At 38.7% G+C, this 20190-nt stretch overlaps 1 long non-coding RNA gene across 1 annotated transcript in view; it reads right to left on the bottom strand.

Moving 5' to 3' along the window:
- Nucleotides 1–1436: 1436 nt before the first annotated feature.
- LOC141380554 (uncharacterized) overlaps nt 1437–20190 on the bottom strand; it is an 89075-nt gene continuing 70321 nt past the window's right edge. Inside the window, exons 2-3 of the long non-coding RNA XR_012398707.1 lie at nt 4938–4976; nt 1437–4248 (exon numbers count right to left, since the gene is read on the bottom strand). This is a non-coding gene — a long non-coding RNA (uncharacterized lncRNA). The remainder of the gene's footprint in view (nt 4249–4937; nt 4977–20190) is intronic.

Genomic DNA, 20190 nt, shown 5'->3' with positions numbered 1-20190 from the left:
TTTAACATGGAGTTAAAAACGCTTCAAAAACTGATTACAGGACTGTCCTCTAATCGACTTTAGATGTGTTTTTTGATGCCAATTTAAAAGTAAAATAGCATCAAATCAAAGGTTTTCAAAGTATTCAAGTGCTGATGATTGATAATGAAGCGTATTTGGCATGCTGTCCTGGGAGAGAGCCCTGAGCTCAAAAGATCCTCGAGCCCGGGGCTCCCTTCTGATAGAAGGGTGAGAGGGGAGTTTAAGCTAAAATAATGCCAACTTGGTTAGGTCAATTCACCTATATCGCATGTCTTTGGACTTTGGGAGGAAACCGGGGAACCCATGGGAAACCCATGCGAGCACGGAGAGAACATGTAAACTTCGCACAGAAACGCCAGCTATAGCCAGGTAATGACGTGCACCAGTGACGTTCTTGCTGTAAGGCAATACTGCTATCAACTGGGCTGCCATGTCGCCCTATCTAAAAAGGGAGGAGGAATAGGGGTGGATTTCTTTAAAATGAAGATACTAAGGTAAGAATTTCTGGTTATTTATGGTGAGTTAGGAATTGACTGATTGGTGGATCGTGTATTAGCTAATGCTGGACCAGCCGTGTTCAATCTTAAGCATGCGTTCCTCTCGAAATTAGTTTATAAATAAACCACACTTGGTGTGGACGTGCCCTGAGTCCTCAACCTTTTTATCACCGCAGACCGGTGACCACTTGACAATTTTACCGCGGGCCAGGGGTGGGGGTTTGTAGGTTGCTAGTCGACCATCAACTATTTTCTCAGAGGATGACAAAACATTGCTGTCACTCTGATACAGATTATCAGTTAGCACTACAGTGTTTGGGTGTTCTGTGTTTGTCTGAGGGTATTAGTCTACCCAAATGTGTATATTCCTAAGCTTATCGGTGAGTTCTTGTCACATGACTTGCGGTGCGCTCACGATATTCATTCAGATGGGTGCATCTGGAAGGCGCAAGCTCGTCATGCCACGCACCTCTATTGGCAATAATGAACTTGCACAAATTCTAGAAAAGACGTAAAATGGGCCGCCAACATTTGCGATCTCCAGCAGTTGATTTTCTTGCACAGACATGGTGGATTCACCTGATTTGTTGACAAACGGGTTGTGGATCCTTCCCTGGGCCTGTTCCCGTTAGCAAAGAAACTTTCCAAAGACGTCTGTGTCTTCCTCATTTTACCTCTTTGTGGGTTAAATTTGGGCACTCATGTGTCCGAGATGTAAGCGAGAGAATACAATCATTTTTCAAAATAAAAGATTTTTCAAAATAAACGATGGTTCAGACTCAGATAATAAATTAAACAGAAGATTTCTTGTGCAGTCTGTTACCAATTGATCCACTGACCGAGACCGGGCCATAGCCCAGTGGTTGAAGACCACTGCTCTAAGTCTTCTGGCACTTTGAAAGTTGTTAAAAACGTACACAGGCAACACAATTTTAATGCACATTGTTTAATACACATCAAAACAACATCAAATTGACATCTGATATTGACGTCAAAAAAAAAAAAAATCAAACATCACTCACAGTCACAGTCCTTAGATGTTAATTTGAAGTGGTTTTGACATTTACTTGCATTGTAGGTATACAAAAAGCTTTCAGATAAATAAAACTTCTTATCTTATAATACTTTTTGTGTCATTATTTTGGTGGTCAAAAGAGCATCAAACTTGGATGTCAAGTGGACCTCAAAGTTTTGACATAAAATAGATTTTTTTCATTATTGATGTGTTTTTTTTTTCTTATGTTGTTTTGAAGTTAGTTTAGGCTAGAATTTTTGCTCTAATTTAGCGTCTGCAAATGGCCATCTGAGTAGCATCTGGTTTACAAACTAATCATTCTTTTGAACTGGTTTATTTTAGAACATTTTGTCCTACTGTAATTGTACTTTATTACACAGAACAATTATAAGTCTTGTCATTATTATTATTACTATGAAACGTGTAAAAAAAAAAAAAAAAGCTAAAGTGAGGAGAACTTTTACCCTTATATTGCAAATGATAATATATATTACTCATCCCTACTGCTAATTAAACTATGTAATTACTAAGAATCACACATTGCACATCATCATATAAATAAATATGTGCTGATCAGGCTGGTCTTCTGAGGAAATTTCCAAATTATTCCAGACAACAAATCTTCTCCCAAAATGACAACAACCTCTTTGTTTACAAGCCTGTATGTGATTTCAGAATTGGTTCCTTTTAGCTGATATTCATTCATTTGTTCGTTCATTTGTTCGTTCATTCGTTCGTTCATTCATTCATTTTTCTTTGGCTTAATCCCTTATTTATCAGGGGTCGCCTCAGTGGAATGAACCACCAACTATTTTAACATATGCAGCAGATGCCCTTCCAGCCGCAACCCAGTACTGGGAAACACCCTTACACTCTTGCATTACTACGCACACTCATACACTACGGCCATCCAATTCACCTATAACGATGTTATGGGACTATGGGGGAAACCGGAGCACCCGGAGGAAAGCCATGCAAACTCCACACAGAGTTCACAGCGATCTCCACACAGCAATGCCAACTGGCCCAACCTGGACTTAAACCAGCGACCTTCTTGCTGTGATTATTTCTGCCATGTCACCATGTCACCTACCTTAGCTGATATACTGTAGCTTCTGGAATTTTTCATTGTAAGAGCATTACGGGAACTTGTGTTATCTGTTTTTATAGACTGATCAAAAATGCAATTTGCTTTCATAACTGACAGAAACCCACAAATACAGTGATGATGTAGAGCTTAAGTTGCCTTTAAGATAAAACGCTCCTTTATAAATCTGCCGGTCTTTCAAGATTCCTCTCCCGCCGTTTCTAGAACACCAAAACCGTAAACATGTCCCTAAAAATCCCATAATTCATTAGTGATGATTTGATCACTCATGTAAGTAATTAAGTTAATGCGCGATGATGACTGCGACACACCCACAATCAGAAGAAGAGCATCTCGAATCCACCCCGTTCAGGGCAAATTGCCGTTTCATAAAAGAGAAATGAGTCACTGTGTCTGTTTCTCACAGCGTTAAATGGACAAATTACTAACCTTTGATTTCATGTCATGTCAGTTCAAAGTTTTTAATCGCTGAAAGTCGTTTAATTTTAATGGTTGTTTTCCAATTAAATATTCTTAGAAGATTAATATTGTTTGCAAAAAAAACAACGACACAGTGGCCTTGTCTTTATACTGTTGTCTCACAGCAAGAAGGTTGCTGGTTTGAGCCCCAGCTGGGTCAGTTGGCATGTCCGTGTAAAGTTTGCATGTTCTCCTCGTGTAGTGTGGGTTTCCCTAAATTGTTTTCTAAAAAGTATTTTTTTTTTTCCCAGTACTGGGTTGCAGTTGGAAGGGCATCCGCTGCATAAAACATATGCTGGATAAGTTGGCGGTTCATTCCCCTGATTAATAAAGGGCCTAAGCTGAAAAGTTTTTAGCACACACAAAAAAACCCCCCCACATGATAAGGTCATTCAGGTTGTCTTGGAGAGTTAGCGTCCGAGCAGTAGCTCCTGCTACTGGGGTGCCTCAGGGCTCTGTTTTAACATGCAAACTCCACACAGAAACACCAACTGACCCAGCCGAGGCTCCAACCAGAGATCTTCTTGCTGTGAGGCGAACGTGCTACCCCCTGTGCCACCATGCAGCCAATTAGAGTCTCGGCTGGGCTAGTTGGCATTTCTGTGTGGAGTTTGCATATTCTCCCCATGTGGTCTGGTTTCCCCCACAGTCCAAAAACATGTGCTATAGATGAATTGGATTAACTAAATTAGTTTTTCCCAGTACTGGGCTGCTGCTGGAAGTGCATTCGCTGCATAAAACATATGCCAGAAAAGTTGGTGGTTCATTCCACTGTGGCGACCCCTGATAAATAATGGACTAAGCTGAAGGAAAATGAATGAATGAAACTTCAAAATACAAATAGGTTAATTTGAGGCTTTCTGACATGGTGCACATATGGCTGTGTGTGTGTTTTGGTCTACAAAACAAGGCCGTTATTCTGTGATTCACTGTACATGTCTACCTGCCAAACAGCTTGTGATTTTTTCTTGTGCAGTGAAAGATCTGTTTTCTGCCATTGTCTCTCCATGGCTCAGCCTGGACTGATAGATGTCAAACCCTCATGAGAGAGCAGTGTCTCTTCCTCTGTGCTGTAGACGCTGGCATTCCTTTAGCATGAGGGAATCTTCTGGCACAAACCGTCCAGCGTTGTCAAAGCATTCAGAGACCTGTGAAGACAAGAGTTATGGAGCTGTTTCTTTATGCTCTCTTAAAAGGGACATATTATTCCTCTTTTCATAAGTGTGTAAATAAATTCCTGGTGTCCCCATGAATGTGTCTGTGAAGTTTCAGCTCAAAGTAGCCAACAGAACATTTATTATAGCTTGTTAAATATAACCTTATTTGGGTGTTAGCAAAAACATGGCTTTTGGGTGTGTGGGTTCCTTTAAATGCTAATGAGCTGATTCCCAGAAGTGGGCGGAGCCTTTATATGTCATTCTGACTCTTCAGAAACAACAAAACAAGTGAATCTCATGCAGCATAAAGACAAAGTTTGGTTGATTAAAAGTTATTTTATCAACATCAAGCTCGCAGCTCTTGCCCTGACTCTGAGTTCTTCTGATTGGTCCACTGCTTTAGAATAGACATTGATAAGATGTGCTGCATGTAATAAAAAGGTTTAAATACCTTTATCTTGATGCAGCACCTTTAAAATGCAGCACTGAGCCACGTAAGCGTCACACACATCTGCCAAGCTTGTGTTTACATAAAAAACAATGGAAAAGAATTGCATGTTCATTAATAATGCAGAAACAAGTTCTGTGAATGGCCCTTTTTCAGACAGATTCACATTAAGCTGGGTTTGTAATACACTCTAAAGTAGAGTTTTACTTTTAATGTGTTGTAGTAGTAATACCTTTGGTGGTTTTCTTGTGGAGAAATCATGTCGGATGATCTGGAAAAGAAGTTACAGGAGTCACTGGTTACACCATTGTTTAGTTTAAGGTCAACTGTTAATGTAACTTTCAGAAACTGCTGACGTCATTAGAAAGGTTTGTCAATTGCATACCACTGATAATCTGATAGTCTGTCTAAATAACCAGTTGCTCAAGATAGAAATGTACTGTTTAGTCATAATGTACACAAGACCTCATGACTGCAGTGATTCTTGAGACATTTGATGAGGCAGCCTACAATCTTATAATGTGTATTTTAAATGTGTTATGAAGTCAGTGTCATTTTAAAATAATTAAAAATTTTATTAATTTTTTAGCAGTTTTAGATTAGCTAGTTTTAGAGTTTTAAAATTGATTTACCAATCAATTCATTAGCTTTTTTTTTCTTTCATATTCTACATCACCGGCCACTTTATTAGGTACACCTAACTACAGTAGTATTGTGTTGGACCCCCTTTTTCCCTTAGATCTGCCTTAATCCTTCATGGCATAGATTCAACAAAGCATTCGAAATATTCCTCAGAGATTTTGGTCCATATTCACATGATAGCATCACGCAGTTGCTGCAGATTTGTCGGCTGCACATTTATGATGAGAATCTCCCGTTCCACCACATCCCTAAGGTGCTCTATTGGATTGAGATCTGGTGACTGTGGAGGCCATTTGAGTACAGTGAACTCATTGTCATGTTCAAGAAACCAGTCTGAGATGATTTACGCTATATGACATGGCGTGTTATCCTGCTGGAAGTAGCAATCAGAAGATGGCCACACTGTGGTAAAGGGATGGACATGGTCAGCAATAATACTCAGGTAGGCTGTGGTGTTGACACAATGCTCAATTGGTACTAATGGGCTCAAAGTGTGCCAAGAAAACATTCACACCATTGAACCGTTAATACAAGGCAGGATGGATCCATGTTTTCATATTGTTGACGCCAAATTCTGACCCTACCATCCGAATCTCGCAGCAGAAATTGAGACTTACTGTATCAGAACAGGCACAATTTTCCAGTCTTTTATTGTACAATTTTGATGAGTCTATGTCAATTATAGCCTCAGTTTTGTGTTCTTAGCTGACAGGAGTGGCACCCGGTGTTCTGAAGTTGATGAATGCATAATAATTGTGATAACCGTAAAGCCGTGATTGTTCCTCTGACTATAATCGTACAACCAAAATCTAAAATCGTTGCATCCTTTATATATATAATCTCCATGGTCCTTTCTCAGCAAAATAATCTAAATGCAAATTAATTTGATTTATTACCGCGATATCATGACATAATTGTTTTTTTCCTCCATCAACCGATAACCCTAAAACTTTTTGTGCTTTCAGTCTGATTTGTCCCAGTGCTCAAGAATGGTTCCTTTATTAGCTCTACTTTCACAGAGTCGTCCAAGTTAACAAATCCCTAAGAAGCAGACATTGAGCTGAAGCTTGAGCGAGCAGGTAGGTCTAGTGTGTCCTTCAAAGCTTAGTTTGCCATCCTGCCTGCAGAAATGAGAGGAATCGCCCAAAGTAGGTCAGCATTCTCTCTTGAGTCAAACACTTGGTAACGTCGGCTGTGACAGTGAAGTGTGTGGGTCTGGAGCTGCGGTCTCCGATGTGTCCGCTGGGTCAGGGTTCGAGACCGTGTTGGGTCAGCAGAGGGATAATATGACGATTCACAGCCTGTCACGGCCACGGGCGAGTGCAAAGAGCTTTGAGTGTTTGGTTGGAATATTGCGGGATTGAGATGCACAGGTCAAGTTACATTTGTAGGGCCTGTGATGTCCATTTAAATCTTTTCTCACTCTTTGGGGATTTTTTTTTTTAATTTAATCTTTACTGGACTTCAATTGGCGTCACGGTGGCGCAGTGACTAGCACAATCACCTCACAGCAAGAAGGTCGTTGGTTTGAGCCCCGTCTGGGCCAGTCAGCATTTCTGTGTGGAGTTTGCATGTTCTCCCCATGTTCATGTGGGTTTTCTTCGGGTGCTCAGGTTTCCCCCACAGTCCAAAGGCATGCGCCATGGGTGAATTAAATAAGCTAAATTGGCCATAGTGTATGTGTGTGAATGAGAGTGTATGGGTGTTTATCAGTGTTGGGTTGCGGCTGGAAGGACATTCACTGCGTGAAACATATGCTGGATAAGGCACTGTCGATTTTAGGTGACAGTGCTAACCACTGAGCCACCGTGTTGCCCATAGTGACATTTAGCACTCATATTTTTATATAAATTAAGAAAAAGTGTAAATATACAGTTGAAGTCAGAATTATTAGCCCCCCTGTTTTTTTTTTTTTTTTCGTGGATTTTTGTTAAACGGAGAGAAGATTTTTTTTAGCACATTTCTAAACATAATAGTTTTAATAACTCATTTCTAATAACTGATTTATTTTATCTTTGCCCTGATGACAGTAAATAATATTTGACTAGAAATGTTTCTAGACAATTTTATACAGCTTAAAGTGACATTTAAAGGCTTAACTAGGTTAATTAGGGTCACTAGGAAGGTTAGGGCAATTAGGCAAGTTATTGTATAATGATGGTTTGTTCTGTAGACTATCGGAAAAATATATAGCTTAAAGGAACTACTAATTTTGACCTTAAAATGGTGTTTAAGAAATTCAAAACTGCTTTTATACTACCAGAAATAAAACAAATAAGCTTTTCTCCAGAAGATAAAATATTATCAGACATACTGTGAAAATGTCCTTGCTCTGTTAAACATCATTTGAAAAATATTTAAAAAAGAAAAAAAATCAAAGGGGGGCAAATAATTCTGACTTTGACTGTATGTATGTCACAGCCATGGACAAGTCTTTGCTTGGGATTCTGGAATTGAGATGCGCAGGTAAACCCAGCTCCCATGAAGTCCACAGCTTATTTTTTTCCTTTAAATTCTATTTATTTTTTTCGTGAATTAAATATTTTCTAAGTTTTGGGGGGTTTCATGTTTTAAAATTTTGTTTAAGCTTTTCTAGACTCTAATTTAGTAGTTAAAATACAGTTTGTACACAAAAAAACATGTCATATAGGTCATTCATGGTGTCTTGGAAAGGTAAATTGCCCGAGTCACAAAATCCTGCTACTGGGGTGCCTCAGGGCCGCTTCTCTTGTCCATTTACATGGCATCACTTGGGTCTGTCATTCAGAAAAACGGATTTTCCTCCTCATTCCTACAGTGTGCTGATGACACCCAACTCTACATCTCATTTCAACCCTAGGATTCGACGACCACTGCAGGAATATCAGCATTTCTGATAGAAATCACTGGCTGGATAAAGGAAGTCCCTATTTCAGCCTTTTCAAAACTGGAGAAACCAGCAGAATCCCAGCCTTCTCAACACTTATCTACAATTTCACCATACAGTTGAGCACCTCAACCATCACTTAGTCCATTAGGAGCCTCGTAGTGGTTCTTGGTGACCATTTAAAATGTACAGACCAGGTTGCTGCAGTCATTGTGCAGATTTGCTTTATACAACATCAGGAAAATTAGACCCTTTTTATCAGAATGTACTGCTCAGCTGCTTGTCCTGTCAATGCTGGATTATTCCAAATCACTCATGGCTGACCTCCTAACCAACACTATCAAGCCTCTAGAGCTGATTCGATCCAGAATGCAGCAGCGATATGTCTTCCACAAACAGAAAAGAGCCCATATCACACCTTCATTTGTCAATTTACATGGGTTGCCAATCACAGCTTGCATTAAACTCACAGCGCTGTCATTTTCCTACAAAACAACAACCTGCTCTGAATCCTAATGCAAAATAATAATTATTTTTTTTTAATATTTTCTGGACTCCAATTAGATAGTTAAAATACATTTAAAACTAAAATAATAAATAATACACTGTCTTAGAGAGGAACAGTAAAGTATCTGCGCAGCAAAATCTTGCTACTGAGGTGCCTCAGGGCTGTGTTTTAGGGCCGCTTCTCTTGTCTAGGTTTTGTCTTGTGGTTTTGTGACTCAGGGTCACAAATATATTTTATAATCAAACTATCATAACAGTATAATATCAGTGAGCTCACCATCAGACCTATGGATGTTTATTTATCACTGCAAAGGCATTTCTAACTTCATTTTACTTCTAATCAAAAAATGAAATCAAAAGTATGTTTCATACACTCTCCTGCATTACTCTCAGAGATATTGAACGTGCGTTGCATCCCCTGAATATCTCCCAGAATAAAGCTGTCATTGAATCCTTGTCACCGCCATCACATGACCAGAGTCTGCAGATGCTTAGTCAATTAATTGGCTGGTAAATTAATTTCCTGTGCGTGCCATATGTTTAAAGTTGTCATTTAAAAGGGAACATACCATGGAAAACAAGTGTTGATGTTGATTTCACATGCAAACAGTTAGCAAATCGTAAATGTCTTTAAAATCTTGAAGGGACAGGAGCACAAGTTTTTGTACTGAATTTATGTGTTTATAAATTCAGACTTTAATATATATATATATTTATTTATATATATATTTATTTATACAACAGTTCTGTCTGGTTCTCAAATCTGATTGGTTGATAGCCGTGCGATATTCTGCAATATCAGAACTCCTACAGCCTCTTTACCCTTTGTGTATTACTCCGCCCACATTCACTACAGATCTAAAGTTTAAAAGATGCTTGCTCAGCTGTTTAACTGTCAGCTTATGATTTGAATCCGGAAGAAAGTAGTTCCTCATACAAAAGGGTTTTTGAGACTCTCCATGTTTGATTTTGTTTTTATATACACAATTATGCCGTCAAACTGTAGTATAAACGCAATATCACACTTGTAGCAGTGCGATATGGCTGTATATCGGCACTGGTGGGGGCACAACGCACGCCTCCCACCAGTGCCGATATACAGCCATATCGCACTGCTACTCGTATAATATTGCTCATATATATATATATATATAGTTGAGGTCAGAATTATTAGCCCATCTTTGCATTTTTTTAAATATTTCCCATTATTAGAAATGAGTTATTCAAACTGTTCTGTTTAGAAATGTGTTGAGAAAAATCTTCGCTCCGTTAAACAGAAATCGGGGGAAAAATAAACAGAGGGGCTAATAATTCTGACTTAAACATCAAATTTTGAAATTTTATAGTTATATATACTTATTTGATGTTTTAATTATTTACTTTAATAATTTTTTTTAATAAAATGAAAAACACATTTTTATGCATTAATATGTATATATGTAATTGTATATTAAAATTGTATAAAATGTAATGTCATTATTAATTTTAATGACACACAGACACACACACACACACTTTAAAATATATGTAATAGTGTATTCAAGCACATAAACTCACAGGCCACTTTATTTGGTACACCTTACTAGTACTAGGTTGGATCCCCCTTTGCCTTCAAAACTGCCTTAATCCTTCGTGGCATAGATTTGACAAGGCGCTAGAAATATTCCTCAGAGATTTTGGTCCATATCGACATGAAAGCATCACGCAGTTGCTACAGATTTATCAGCTGCACATCCATGATGCAAATCTCCCGTTCCACCACATCCTAAAGGTGCTCTATTGGATTGAGATCTGGTGATTGTGGAAGCCATTTGAGTACAGTGCACTCATTGTCATGTTCAAGAAACCAGTCTGAGATCATTCACACTTTATGACATGGCGTGTTATCCTGCTGGAAGCAGCCATCAGAAGATGGGGACACTGTGGTCATAAAGGGATGGACATGGTCAGCAACAATACTCAGGTAGGCTGTGGCATTGATATGATGCTCAGTTGGTACTAATGGGACCAAAGTGTGCCAAGAAAACATCCTCCACACCTTTACACCACTACCACCAGCCTGAACTTTTGATACAAGGCAGCATGGATCCATGCTTTCATGTTGTTGATGCCAATGTTGCAGCAGATGGTCTTGACCATGTCTACATTCCTAAGTGCATTGATTTGCTTCCATGTGATAAGAAATTAGCGTTAACGAACAGTTGGAGAGGTGTACCTAATAAAGTGGCCGATGAGTGGATATGTCATTGTATATTTAAGTAAATTGAACACGTCAATGTCATTGATAAAATGTAATGACACAAACACATATTTAATTTAAAATATGCTATATGTAGTTGTATTTGTTCAACCATACTCTATAGCAATGTGACGATTACTACTAAAGTTTATACACGTATATATTATATTAATTTTCTGAATTGCATTGAAATATGACACCAGCATTCTTTTGTGAGATTCACCCACTTCTGCTTACAGTTTTGCACATATGCCTGTATTCATTGTCAAGAAAATGTCATTGTCGGTCAAAAACTTCTTTTCTGACAGCCTTAAACAGTTCAAAAGTGCCTGTGGCCAGGAAATGTCCGCTTTAGTCGAAACAGTAACCCAGACTTGCATAACAAACCTTCTTCCCTCTCACTCGTCACCAGCAGAACACAATGAGCTCCTCTGACACGGGGACTGAGCTTTTTTTCAGGTTAGACCTAGTTCCCATCAGCAGCGAACTCTCTACTCAGGAGCGCACCACAAAGACGGCCTCATGGGAAGTGTGAGCTGGTAAATTTTGCATAAATCTGACACACACGCACGCGCATACATGTGTTTTAAATAAGAGGCCGTCTGTCATGGAGTTTCCCAGGTGGACGTGCACTCTTTCTGTCCATCCTAAACGCAGCTGATAAGTCACCTTGCTTCATTGTTCTTTGTTAGGCCGCGTGTTTCCATGTTTTAGATCCTCTGAAGTACTTTGAATGCGTGGCTTTGTTTAAAGTACACATGAAGTCAAAACTAACCATGTTGATTTTGTTAGCTCACATTGCTAGTTTTGTGGTGAACAATTCAGTTGTGGATGTTATTAAGAAAAAAAAAATGTTTTGCCCTTGTAATCTTTAGCTGACATCTGAAAATGCACTTCCTGTATGTTTTCAGTTAAATTGTCAGATTACGTCTAAGGTATTGGGCGTGGCCAACATACTTAACCTCACCACTCCTACTATCAGTTTTAACAAGAGAAATGGTGTGGAGGAGGAGTCTGTTTTAATAACTCTTTTAAAACCCTTTTCTCAATCTTTCTAAATGAAAAAGCCTACTTTACTACATCCAATCAGACTGCAGTAGAAAAGACAAGCCATGCCCATGTTTTCTCATTTACTATTTTGTTTCTTTTGGAACTGCATCACAATGCAAAACAAAACTGAAACAGTCACAGCTTCTGGTTCATGCAGAGTTTAATGTATGATGTCATTTCAGCTGTAATGCTGCGTTCACTTCATAAGCGGTGTGGTTCACACCATATTCGCGCGTAAATTGCAGCGTGAACATTTAAGTTTACTCGCTTCATTCGCGTGTCAAACCCCACTTCATTCGTGCGACAAATTCGCTTCATTCGCGTGTCAAATTCACTTCAAAACAGACGCGGATTTGCTGATGGGCAAGGCTTCTATCTTCCCGGTGACTCTAGCCTCATAGCTAAATGTCTTACATGGATTTTATGAAGAAAATAACAGTGTTTATGTGCTTTATGAGGACTTAAAAACAGCATCGATACGTTTAGGGTCGTGTCTGAGTCCACTACATCCTTTCAGAAGTGCATCTAGCTCTGTGAGCTCATAAACTCCTCTAGAAACTGAACCTGGATGACGGAGAGTTTCAGCGGTGCTTCTGATTGAGCCCAGCCCAGTTTGATGACTTGTTGTCGGTGTCGCCTGGAGGATTTCCCCCGGGACACCATCAACAGGTTCTACGTCACTGTCACGTCCCCCACAAGAGCAAGCTTCTGATTGGTTAACGTGGCGTGAATGTCTGCTGAAGTTCAGATTTTCGAACTCGATTGATTTGCGCGAAACGCATGTTAAGCGCGTCAAACGCGCAAACGCTCAATTCGCCATGCGCCATTCGTGCTATTCGCACCGCGTCATTCGCGCAATTCGCGTCATTCGCGCTGCGCCATTCGCACGTATCGCGCCGCAGGATGTCTATTTGCGCGTTTGCATTGACTTAAAATGTAAATCACTCGCGCTTGACGCGCGTTCCGCATCTGGTGTGAACGCAGCATCAAAGGAAGATAGGGTGGAGCATTTTGAGAAACTCCTCCCCTCTCTTAAAAATACACTGTAAAAAAAATCCTAATTAACCGTTTCTGTATATTGTGGTTCACTTTTTTATTTTTATTTCATGTTCATATACACAACTGATCAAAAGTTAAGGGTAATTTCTTTTTTTAATGTTTTTTTATTTTTTAAAGAAAGTTATTCTGTTAATCAAGGTGGCATTCAGCTGACCTAGCCGAGGCTCGAACCAGCAACCTTCTTGCTGTGAGGTGATTGTGCTATGCACTGCGCTACCGTGATGCCGCTTATATTTTCAATATAATAATTTTGTGCAGCTCACACTAGCTAATAGATAAACTTAAAGAAATAATTTAAACAAAAATTAAAACTATGTTCATTTAATGATATTTAAGTGGTAAACCTGAGTTTCTTTCTTCTATTGAATACAAAAGAAGATATTTTAAAGAATGTTGGAAACCAGCAGCCACTGACTTCCATAGTACTTTTTGTCTCTACTATGGGTGTCAGTGACATTATTCAGAATATCTGGTTTTGTGTTCAACAGAAACACTTAAAGGTCATTAAATGATAAAATAATTTTCATTTTTGGATAAACTATCCTTTTAAGGCTAACATATTGATATGAATACCCAAAAAACTTTGATTGTGATTTGATTTGTGGGGGACTTTAGTGTTCATGCCCAGCTAAATGTGATGAAATGACCAGCTTCAGACTCGTGTTGTCTGGGAGTCAGGACAGTTCAGATAGTAGAGAGCATGTGAATGGTCAAAAGAGCTGATGAGTAGCTGAAATGCTTTTGTGTCACAAAATTATTGATTCCTATTGGTGTAAATTAGAAACTGCAAGTTTTGAATGCTTAAATTTCTGTATAATAATTTTGTGTAGCTCACACTAGCTAATAAATAAACTTAAATAAATAATTTACTCAAAAATAAAATTGCGTTCATTAAATGATATTTAAGTGGTAACCCTGAGTTTCTTCTATTGAATACAAAAGAAGATATTTTAAAGAAACTAGCAGCCATTGACTTCCATAGTACTTTTTGTCTCTACAGTGTGTTACAGTGACATTATTCAGAATATCTGGTTTTGTGTTCAACAGAAACACTTAAAGGTCATTAAATGATAAAATATTTTACATTTTTGGATGAACTATCCCTTTAAGACTAACATATTGACAATAACACCCAAAATAACTTTGATTGTGATTTGATTTCAGGGGGACTTTAGTGTTCATGCTTGGCTAAATGTGATGAAATGACCAGCTTCAGACTTGTCTTGTTGGGAGGTGGGACAGTTCAGATAGTAGAGAGCATTTGATTGGTCAGAAGATCTGATGAGTAGCTGAAATGCTTTGTTATGTCACAAAGTTATTGGCCCCTATTGGTATAAACAAGAAACTGCAAGTTTTGACCCTTATATCATCCGTATATTAATTCTCTCGAGCTCACATTAGCTAATAAATAAAAGTAAAGGGATAGTTCACCCAAAAATAAAAATTATGTGATTATTTAACGTGACTCCAAACCTGAGTTTCTGTTGAACAGAATATTCTGAGGAATGCCACCGACATCCATAGTAGAAACAACAACAACAAAAATACTATGGAAGTCAGTGGCTGCTGGTTTCCAAAATTCTTTAAAATAACTTTTTTTGTGTTCATCATAAGAAAGAAACTCAGATTTACAACCACTTAAAGGTCATTAAATGATGACAAAATGTTCATTTTTGCGGTGAACTATCCCTTTGACTAATATCTTTGGGGTGAACTCTTTATTGATACTAACAACCCCTAAAAACGTTGATTATGATTTTCGGGGGAGTTTAGCATTCACCACCTTTCACTATGTCAGAATTAATTGAGGAACGCTGATCCCTCGGTTGCTTCCCTTTGCAAATCATTGAGCAGATATGGCTCCCAAGTTTGTGTGCCTTCGATTCAGGGGTTTGCAGGTAGCATATGTGAGCCATCGCAGAAGCTCCTATAGAGCCACAGGGCACCAATAAAAGCAGCCTATCAGAGACTATCAGCCTTCGTGTCATTCTGATTTACGAGTATGCTTTGTGGCAAAAGGGGCTTCTTGTTTTGCTGACGGGTGGATTTCATGTGGTGGTCTTTTCTGTTTTTTGTTGCAGGTTTGTTGGTCTTGCTGAGCAACGTTTGAATAACAGATGCTTCGGGCCTTTTCAACGGGATCAGTACAGTGTGAGAGTCTTCAAAATTTAAGGTAGATCTTAATTTGTTGGTTACATATATATAGGGCATTTAAAGGGCTATACACATGTTACAATTTTTCATGCATTCATTGTTTTTAGCAAAACTGTGTCCACAGCTAGTATAAGTAAATGAGTAAAAATAAATGAGCAATATCACACGAGTAGCAGTGTGATATGACTGTATATCGACACTGGTGGGAGGAGTGCGTTGGCTCAAGGCCACAGGCGGTGTGCTTTAGTGTCCCACCAGTGAGGATTTACAGCCATACTGCACTGCTATGAGTGTGATATTGCATTTATACAACAGTTCGACGGCATAATCATGTATATAAAAAAGAGAATCAAACATGGAGAGTCTCAAAAATCCTTTTGTAAGAGGAACTACTTTCTTCCGCCATTCATTCACATCTGCAGCTGACGTCAGAACTGCAGAAATTGTTGCTCATTCACTAACCTCACTTTAGAGCTATATTGAAATGATTCTCTTGCGTAATGTCTAAATCAGGGGTCTCAAACTCAATTTACCTGAGAGCTGAGTCTGGGTGAGGCTGGGCCACATCAGGTTGATCAATTATTTATTATTAATTTCTAATTAGTTTGTTTTTTCATCTTATTTTGTGTTAAAAAATAAAAATAAAGAGATTTGAGAAGATTTAGAATTTTTTAACACAAAATAAAATAAATAAAAATGAAAAAGTCTTAAGAAAATAATTAAATCAGTAATAAATAGTAATATTAGTAATAATAATATTAATAATAATAATAATAATAATAATAATAATAGTGCTTGATATACTGTTATCAGCTATGCTGTTGTTTAAAAAAAGCAACACCATGTTGTTGTCATTTGTTTTGACTTTTACATCGTACAGAAATATATGTAATGGTTATGATGTGAGGCAATGCAAATACAATGCAAGTAGCATGATGCAAATGACCCACAAATAACGGTGCGACCCTATAATTGGTCCGGTTACTGGGAAGTCTTATTGTCGATGTGTGAATGCAGATGGCTACACTAGGCTGCATTGGGTTTCGTACTTTACTTTTATCCCTTTTTAATTTTGTCTGAGAGCAAAAGAGAGACCTCACATTAACTATTTCAGTTCACTTCCAAGTGAAAAATAGTATTCAAATTACTCTGTCTAATCTTCAACAAGAGCTCACAATTAGCTATCCAGATCCAGGGAAGCAGTTCTAGCTTTTCCAGATCTTTTTTGATCAGCCTCATTATCAGATTTACTTGTGTTTTTAAGAAATGAAAATAAGCTTGATTGCCTCTTTGCTATTTTGAAAATACAGAAATTATTTAGGCAGGCCACTATGCCATTATTTATCTTCGCTGCTCACTGCGCACGAAACAATATCCACCAACCAATGAGAGCATGCACACAAACACACTAACATGCAGGTGTTCGCTGTGCACAAGTTAATACTGAATCAATTAAAATAAATACCGGAAAGCAAAACACGAACATCTGACATTTCCCGGAACAAGATCCGGCAAGATTTGGCTCAAATTAAGCACTGATTTATATACATTTATCTACGTATAATGTCCCGCTGGGCAGTGACTTAAAAAACTTTTTTTGAAGTGTTGTGAATGAAGTGTGCTGAGACGGATGTCCGCGTGTGCATAATAGAAATGAGGCAGCTAGCAGGCACGGTAGAAAACACTCCATGGCAGCGCTGCTGTAACTTTCACTGACAAATGTTTTGCTGCCTGCGTCAAGTCCAGCCGATGTCCTGCCCCCGATAGCCATATACCACCGTGATTGGTGGGTTCGTTCAACTCCGCACACACCACTGTAAAGTGCCATCCATTTTAAACTCGAGGGGCGCACTGACATTAAACTTTCAAATTAAGGCTAATGTAATGACAATTCAGGTGATTTTGCTCACATTTTAAGATATTATTGAAATGCTATCAGTTTACAGAGATTTCCCAGTATTTCTCTGTTGCAATCGGGATTTCACAATTAATAACCTCGAAAAAGCCAAAGCAAAGCAAACACTAGCAGATTACTATGGTATAAATACAGCATTAAAGCATACAAAAGAGAGAGACTGACTCACAATGTCACTTACCAGCTTTATAATGATTTTATCAGCTGTAGTTTGAAATTTAGGCTTCATTTTTCTCCCCTAAGGACTTACAGTATTATGCGGTGTGTGTCGCTATCTAGTGGCCGAACGTCAAACGTTTTTGCTCTGCTCAGTATGACAGGCTGATGGCCTCTGACGCGCAAAACACTATTGGTGGCTTTTGAAAACATTTACATTTAGTCATTTAGCAAACACTTTTATCCAAAGCAACTTACAAATGAGGACAAGTAAGCAATTTACACAACTTTAAGAGCAACAATGAATAAGTGCTGTAGGCAAGTTTCAGGTATGTAAAGTGTAAGAAGCAAAACATTAGTAATTTTTTTTTTTGTAATACAATTAGCGGTGGAGCCAGAGAGGCAATTGCAGATTAGGAAGGGAAGTGGAGACTAAATAGTTGAGTTTTTAGTCGTTTCTTGAAGACAGCGAGTGACTCTGCCTATCTGATGCAGTTAGGGAGTTCATTCCACCAACTGTGCAGATTGAATGCGAGAGTTCGGGAAAGTGATTTCTTCCCTCTTAGGGATGGAACCATGAGGCGACATTCATTCACAGAATGCAAGTTTCTGGAGGGCACATAAATTTGCAGAAGTGAGAGCAGATAAGAAGGAGCAAAGCCAATAGTTGCTTTGTTATCAAACATCAGAGCTTTGAATTTGATGCGAGCAGCAACTGGCAGCCAGTGCAAACTGATGAGCAGCGGAGTGACATGTGCTCTTTTAAGTTCATTAAAAACCACTCGTGCTGCTGCGTTCTGAAGCAGCAAAAGAGGTTTGATAGAGTTAGCTGGAAGCCCGGCTAGTAGAGAGTTGCAATAGTCCAGTCTGGCGAGAACAAGAGCTTGAGCTGCATGTTCAGACAGGAAGGGTCGGACCTTTCTGATGTTGTAAAGTGCGAATCTGCAAGATCGAGCAGTTCTAGAAATGTGATCAGAGAAGTTTAGTTGGTCATCAATCGTTACTCCAAGGCTTTTCAGCGTTTTGGATGCAGTAATGATTGCCCCAACCATCTGGATTGAAAAGTTATGATGTAGAGTCGGGTTGGCAGAAACTTCAAGCATTTCCGTTTTCGTGAGGTTAAGCTGAAGATGATAATCTCTCATCCAGTGTTGCAATCAGGATTTCACAATAAATAACCCCGAAAAAGCCAAATCAAAGCAAACACTAGTAGATTACTATGGTATAAATATAGCACTTAAGCATACAAAAGAGAGAGACTGACTCACAATGTCACTTACCAGTTTTATAATGATTTGATCAGCTGTAGTTTGAAATTTACCCTTCATTTTTCTCCCCTATGGACTTATTATGCGGTGTGTGTCGCCATCTTGTGGCAGAACATCAAATGTTTTTGCTCTGCTCAGTATGACAGGCTGTTGCATGCCAACGTGCAAAACACTATTTTTGGCTTTTGAAAAAAAGAGGATGAACTACTCAGGAGCTGTCTCACCCTCACTTTACGTTTCACTTGAGATTGTCAAATTCTGAATAAAAATGCTCATTTCGAAGCACTTCACGGGGCATTTAAAGAAAAGTCAACTAAGTGAGTATGCTAACTAACTCATTAATACTGAAGTTTACTGTAAATGCTATAGTACACTAACATAAGGTGTTGAAAAATACAATAGTACAAACATAAGGCGAATAACACCTTGAGTTTAAGTAACTCAGAGTGTGTGCTTCATTTACAACTTCAAATCACTTTTACAGTGTTCTATTTGCATTCAACTGCTGCAATACAAACATTATATTGTTCCCTTGTAATTTCATTTGCAAGCCTAGGCTTGTGTATTTACCTTGTTAACTTACACGGCACTCCTGCCTATGACATAAATATGCTAAACTGCACATTTTTAAGCGTATTAACCTGAGTGCGCGTTTTCGGCATCACGCACTGAAGGACTCCAGCATCTCAGCTACACGAAAAACCATCAAGCTTCACGTCCTCCCTAAATTGCCATCCTAGCACAACCGTTAGATATTAGGTGAAACGGAGGTACACAAAACGAATGCGAGGGAATATATAATTGAGGTTTTATAGGCTTAATTTCAGGACTTGTACGGCTTGATTATATGTATCCGAGCTCTGATACGACTTCATTGAAATTTACAACAAGTAATCTTCTACCATATGGACTCACCAAATGGAGATCACAGACTGGCAAAAGCAATCAGCTTTTTAATTAACAGAATTAACAGTGCGATGTTAAACTATAATGACAGCAATAAAAACACTTGATGGAACAATGGCAGCCGACAGAAGCTCATTCATAACTGTTATTTTCATTTCGGGGGAGAGAGTGACAATGGATCCGAGCAGACGCGTCGCCTGCAACACTCACCCGTGAGCCGCCAGCTCAGACTGACATTGTACACCAGAGCTGTAAAACCGGGATCAGGGAACAGCGGATGTTCAGGCTGTAATCCATCTCGGAGTACAAACACATGTCTGTGCTGTGACTGATTACAAATCACTGATCATTATTACAACTGTACACGTTCCTTTCTTAAAGATGCTAAGAAGTCTGTACGATCAGAAACAGAGTGAGCTTTATTTGTCAAGTGTGTGTTTTTTTTTTTCAGGAGCACAGGATACGCAGTACATACATACAAATCAACACAAGAACACAGAATGGCATTTAAATAAGTGGAAAATAAAGTAAACAGTAACAATTCTGAAGATATATGAATGTACACTCACCGGCCACTTTATTAGGTACACCTGTCCAGTTGCTTCTTAACAAATATTTCTAATCAGCCAATCACATGGCAGCAACTCAATGCATTTAGGCATGTAGACATGGTCAAGACCATCTGCTGCAGTTCAAACCAAGCAACAGAATGAGGAAGAAAGG

This window comes from Danio rerio, chromosome 23, assembly GCF_049306965.1.
Source record: "Danio rerio strain Tuebingen ecotype United States chromosome 23, GRCz12tu, whole genome shotgun sequence".
Taxonomy (NCBI): domain Eukaryota; kingdom Metazoa; phylum Chordata; class Actinopteri; order Cypriniformes; family Danionidae; genus Danio; species Danio rerio.
Note: the sequence above shows the minus strand (reverse complement) of the source record. Positions and strands in the feature narration are given on the sequence as shown.